Raw genomic sequence first — 5999 nt, forward strand, 5'->3', positions numbered from 1 at the left:
GGAATGGCATGTAATACAAGAAAGAAATGGGGAGGAAGGTGAAGAAGTTGAGATCAGATAGAGGTGGAGAGTTCACATCAACTGAATTCGAACGTTACTACAAAAGTCATTGAATCAAGAGGCAGAAACCACCGCCACATACATCAAAGCAAAATGGAGTAGCAGAACACAAGATGCGCATCATCTGTGAAATGGGCCGAAGTATGATGAAAGGGAAAGATTTGCCAAAGATTTTTTGAGCTGAAGCATGAAACATTGTAGTTTACATCATGAATCGTAGCTACACGAAGGCTATGAATGGGATGACTCCACTGCAAGCCGTTTCTGGTAAGAAACCTTCAGCTGCACATTTTAGAGTTTTTGGATGTGACTGTTTTGTGCATGTTCCTGATGCTACTAGGACCAAATGGGAACCGAAGAGCCGGAAGTGTATCTTCTTAGGCTATAGGGAAGAGGCGAAGGGTGATTGCCTCTATAACCCTGTTACCAAGAAGGTAATTGTAAGTCGTGATGTGGTCTTCTCAGAACAGCCGCATCATTTGGAGGAGGATGCTTCCTTTCCAGACAACCAAGACCAGGATATCCATCCAATACTGCCACCAATAGTAGACCGAACTCCCCCAACGGTGCTTGGGAGGATTCAAGACAAAGAAGATGAAGAAGAGCCTATAGAACCACAACGGCAACGGCCATTCCCAAAGTGGGTAAAGTAGCTTTTGGACGGCAGAGAACCTCCAGCCATTGAGGAGGAACCATCCGAACACCGCCGGTCCAAGAGATTAGAGGAGCAAAGAAGGGCATAGGAACACTTGGTCAACTATGCTTTGATGACAAAAGTGATCCATGTTGATGAACCGAAGTATCTTGAAGAGGCACAGGGCGATGATAGGTTGATGGAGGCTATGTAGTCAAAGTATGGGTCCATAATGCAGAACAACACTTGGGACCTTGTGGATCATCCACCAAAACATAAGGTAATTGGCACCAAGTGGGTGTACAAGACCAAGTACAAGTCCGATGGCACGTTGGATAAGTACAAGGCTCGGCTCATGGCAAAAGGATTCGCATAGGTACATGGTTTTGATTATCAGGATACTTTTGCTCCCACAGCTTGACTAACCACAATTCGTAGTGTTTTGGCTTTAGCTGCCCAGGGAAGTTGGCCCGTGTCTTAGATGGATGTAAAATCTGCCTTTCTGAATAGGGATCTCAAGGAGGAGGTATACGTGGAACAACCACCAGGTTTTGTGATCCCCCCGATTCAGAAGGTAAAGTATGTAAACTCAAGAAGGCACTTTACGAGCTGAAACAAGCCCCATGAGTGTGGTACTAGCGAATTGATGCCTACTTTCTGCAAAACAGGCTCAGGAGGAGCCCATCTGATGCAAATTTGTATATCTTCAGAGAAGGAGGCAAGTGTATGATTGTGGTCCTTTATGTGGACGACCTTGTCATAATAGGGAACCATGAAGAGAAGATCTCGCAGACGAAGCATTTGCTAGGTAGAGAGTTTGAAATGACAGACCTAGGATTGATGCATTTCTATTTGGGGATTGAAGTTTGGCAGGAGCCGAAATCTTCATTTCACAGCTGAAGTATGCTGGAGAGATACTGAAGGCATTTGGCATGGCTGAGTGCAAGACAGTTGGTACCCCTATGGAGGTTGACGTGAAGCTCTCAAACGAGGATTCATCACCATTGGTGGACGAAGCAAACTACAGAAGACTTGTGGGCAGTTTGATTTACTTGTGCAACACACGGCCAGACATCAGTTTTGCGACTGGTGTACTAAGCAGGTTTTCCAATAAGCCCCGGGAGAACCATTGGAGGGTAGGGATGCGAGTGCTGAAATACATCAAAGGCACACTTGATTATTGCATCACCTATAACAAGGGTAACATCTTGACCGGATTCTGTGACTCAGATTAGGCAGGAGACGTGGATAGCAGGAGATCAGTGACAGGTTATTATTTCTCACTTGGATCTGGAGTTGTGTCATGGTTCAGCAAGAAGCAACCCATAGTTGCTCTTTCTTCTACCGAGGCCGAGTACAAATCTGCATGCTTTGCTTCTTGCGAGCCAGTGTGGTTGAGGAGGATTTTGGGGGACATGGGTGCAGTGCAGAACAAGCCTACACAGTTATCATGTGACAATCAGAGTTACATGGCGATTACAAAGAACCCGGTGTTCCATGCTCGCACAAAACACATTGAGATTCAATATCACTTTGTACACGAGCTCATCATGGATGAAGAGGTCGACTTGGTGTACTGTCTGACTACAGAGAATGTTGCGGACATCTTCACAAAGGCTCTTGGAAGAGACTTGCTGGAGAGGCATCTTCATCGACTTGGCATTGGGCCAAAAAAGTAAGTTCACTTGTAGGTGGACATTGAGAGGGGGTCTTAGATATCAATGCTCCACTCTCGTGTAACTATGCAGGAACTAGCTAACTCTACTTGTACCCCCCCCTATAAGGAGAAGGCATTTGAGTAGCTCGGTTATCCGGTAGGTCCTGGTTTGGACACCAGATGGGGGCCATGTGTGGCCTGATGGCTGGATGGCTTCAGATAGAGTTGGCACACCGCCAACTAGGCTACATGCAAGTGTGGGAAGGCATCCCTTGACTGACCACACTAAGGGTAGATGGAGCATTTCTCGGGGCAGCCCACTCTCAGGTTGCGGGGCCCGTTTGGAGCCTCAAATGATCTCGGATGACTCTGGGTCGAACGGTAAACGTAGGTTAGTTGCTCTATTTTGCACACTGGTTCTATCGTGTGGTTGGTGGCCTATTTCTGACCCCCAGTCGACCGTTTTGGGCGAACCAGGTCGATCACCCAATTGAGCTTAACCGACTACGACTGGTGGCTATATAAGAGCAAGCCCGTGAAGCCCATTTCATGTCTGGCTATAGCAACCCTAATTCCTTAGCATCTAGCCTCTTTCTTCTACTGTTTCCAACATGCCATCGAAGCTTCTTTCACAGGAGCGCACGACTGGGAGGCAGTGCCATCTATTGTATCAGTTCTATAGTAATCAAATTTTTGATTCTCCATACTATCTTGTTTTCTCTCTTGCGTACGAGATCCTGTTATCTATTGAGCACAGACGTATTATTATTTTCTTACACTTAGTTTATAGTGACTCTTTGGTTGATGGCTTTCTTATACTACCATTACCCACCTAGCTTGCTGTGGGGGTCAAAGGTCACTGTGCCTTTACCCCGATTATGTACAATACTCAAACACATATATAAATGAATGAAAAAGAAGATTAGGGTAGTTCTGCACCCACCAAAACTTGTGGCTCTCTGTCTCTCTCTCCCTCTCTCTCCTTGTTCCGTTCTTGCTTCCATTGAGAGCACTCTCAACTGGTATCAGAGCTCAGGTGATCTAGCTGAGCGTGCGTGAATGCTTGAAGCTCAGCAGCTCTATCGGAGGAAGGAAAAGCTCTGTGGGAAGCTTTGTGGGCGACTTTACTTGCATCCGAGTGTGCAGAGACCTTGGAGGAACCTTTGGAAAAGTTACTTTGGCTTTGCGAAGTGGTTTTGAGAGCCTGTTAAGTGTTTTCAAAGAAAAAGTCATTTTTTGAGCTTTTCCCTGTTCCGTTCGATGACAGAGACTCCATATTGACTTGTAGAGGCAACTATTGCTTGCTTTTGGTGTCCACTTCACTTCAGGAGCTTGGAAACACCTTCATTCTTGAATCTGGAATCATTTCATTGAATTTCTGACTCACTGTGTCAGTTTCTATGTTTTTTGCCCAGGTGTTGGAACTCAAGTTTGGAGCAACCATTTGCAGATCTGTCAGTTTCGGTGGACTCAGGAGGTCCTAAAACTTCTATGTTGCTCATCATTCACACTTCAGTGGAGTTTACAAATAGCTCTGTTTCCAAAAACGTTTTTCAGTCCGTGTGTTGGACCGAGTGATTGAGACCACGGTTTCTAAAACCGTCTGTCCCATTACATTTTGGACTCCCAAAAACCCCTACCTATCAATTCTTGCATAATTCGGTGGAGGATTTTCAGAGTTATAGATCTCTGTGTATTCGATTTTGTCTCTCTGTTATGCATTTTTCATTCTAATGTTTTGAAACCTTAGATTTATGCCACATGGCAGTGGATAAGTGTTGACTCCTATTTCTCACTCATCGGTTGGGATTTTGGAGTTCCAACAGAAGAGAGATATTTGCAGATTTTCTTGTTGAGTCCGATTATGCGATGGCATCCATGTTTTGAGGCATCTCAGGTTCTATTTTCAGTAGCGGTCATTACCGTGGGACTATGATTTCTTGAGCATACCTTATGCAAATCACTTTGGTTGCAGTTTGAGTAGTGTGCGCTCATTTGTGGTGTGCATTGGGTTGCAATGGATGATTTATAGGCCATTTGGATTCATTACAGTCCTTATTGGATGCGCTGATAGGCCCAAATTGCCTTGTGGGATGCTATTTTTTATGGACGCTTTGCACATGGATGCTATTTTATGCTGAGGGACAGCTTTGACACATTGTAAGTGATGCACTGATAGTGCTATGCTCTCTTGGATGAGATATTATTGATGCATATGCTAGTGGACGGTGTTTATGCTTGAGTCATTTGGCACTTATTGGCATTTTGGATTGCCATTGCAGTTGGCATTTTCTTTTGGGCCAGATTTGCTCATATGGATGCATAGTATATGCACATGAATCAGATGCATCTTTTGATGCTTTGAGCTTTGAGTTTTGGTGATATTTCACTCTATTGTGGCATAAATATTTGGGTGCACCTAGTATTTGGTGTGATTCTCTCTTGTATGCACTAGCATTTGGGATTTTGTTTTATTTGCAATATGGCATCCTCTTCCATATCTGAAAAGGAGTTTTTCAACATTAAAAGGTTTGATGGGACAAACTTTTCTTTGTGGAAAGAACATATAAGGGATGTGCTTATTCAAAAGAAGCAGATTAAACCCTTGGCAGGGATTGAAGCTAAGCATGCAAATATGTCTGAGGATGATTGGAATGAGTTGGATGCATTAGCAAAGTCTACTATTAGACTTCATCTTGCAGAGTTAGTTTATTTCACAGTAGTAAATGAGCAGACTATGGAAGATTTGTGGAAGAAACTATGTGCCACTTATGAAAAGGAAACTGTCTCTAATAAAGTTTACCTCATGAAGAGGTTGTTTGAGCTGCAGATGAAGGAAGGGGTCTCCATTGCTTCTCACTTGAATTAAATCAATATTATTTTCAGCCAGCTTTAGGCTCAAAAAATGAATTTTGATGCGGAGACTAAGGCAATATTTCTCTTATGTTCATTGCCATCCTCATGGGATACCTTTTGTACAGCTATCAATAACTCTGCACCTGGTGGAGTACTGAAATTTGATGATGTTGTGGGTAGCTTGTTGGCCGAGGATATTAGACGGAAGTCTATGGATGGCAACAAGTAGGATGCAGCCTTAAATGTGCAAAGAGGCAGATCACAGTTCAGGGGAAAGTCCTAAGAAAGAGGGAAGTCTCGTAACAAATCCAAGGCACGGAACATTGAGTGTTACCGCTGTGGCAAGAAGGGCCATATGAAAAAGGATTGCTACAAGCTAAAAAGAGAGCAAAAGGATAAGAAAAAAAAATGCAAATTGGGGTGCAAATCAAAAGGAAGAGAGTCCAAGGGAGGACAAAGGAAAAGTGAAGATCGAGAAGATCAATGCAGTCACACATGATAGTGACAATGACGTTCTCTTCATGTCTAGTTTATCTACAGAGTTGCTTACCACTTCAAATGATGCATATTCCCAAGATTGGATTTTGGATTCTGGTGCTTCATTCCATGTTACTCCCCATAGGGAATGGTTCTCCACTTATGACAATGGAAAGACAGGTTGTGTGCATCTTGGAAATGACTATGCATGTGACATAGTGGGAGTAGGTGACATAAAGTTTTCTTTTGCAAATGGGTCTGCATTTGTTTTGAAACATGTGAGACATGTGCCTAAGCTGACCAAGAGTCTTATTT

This window comes from Dipteris shenzhenensis, chromosome 2 (genome assembly GCF_047967505.1).
Source record: "Dipteris shenzhenensis isolate YYH24624 ecotype China chromosome 2, Dip_SZ_1.0, whole genome shotgun sequence".
Classification (NCBI taxonomy): domain Eukaryota; kingdom Viridiplantae; phylum Streptophyta; class Polypodiopsida; order Gleicheniales; family Dipteridaceae; genus Dipteris; species Dipteris shenzhenensis.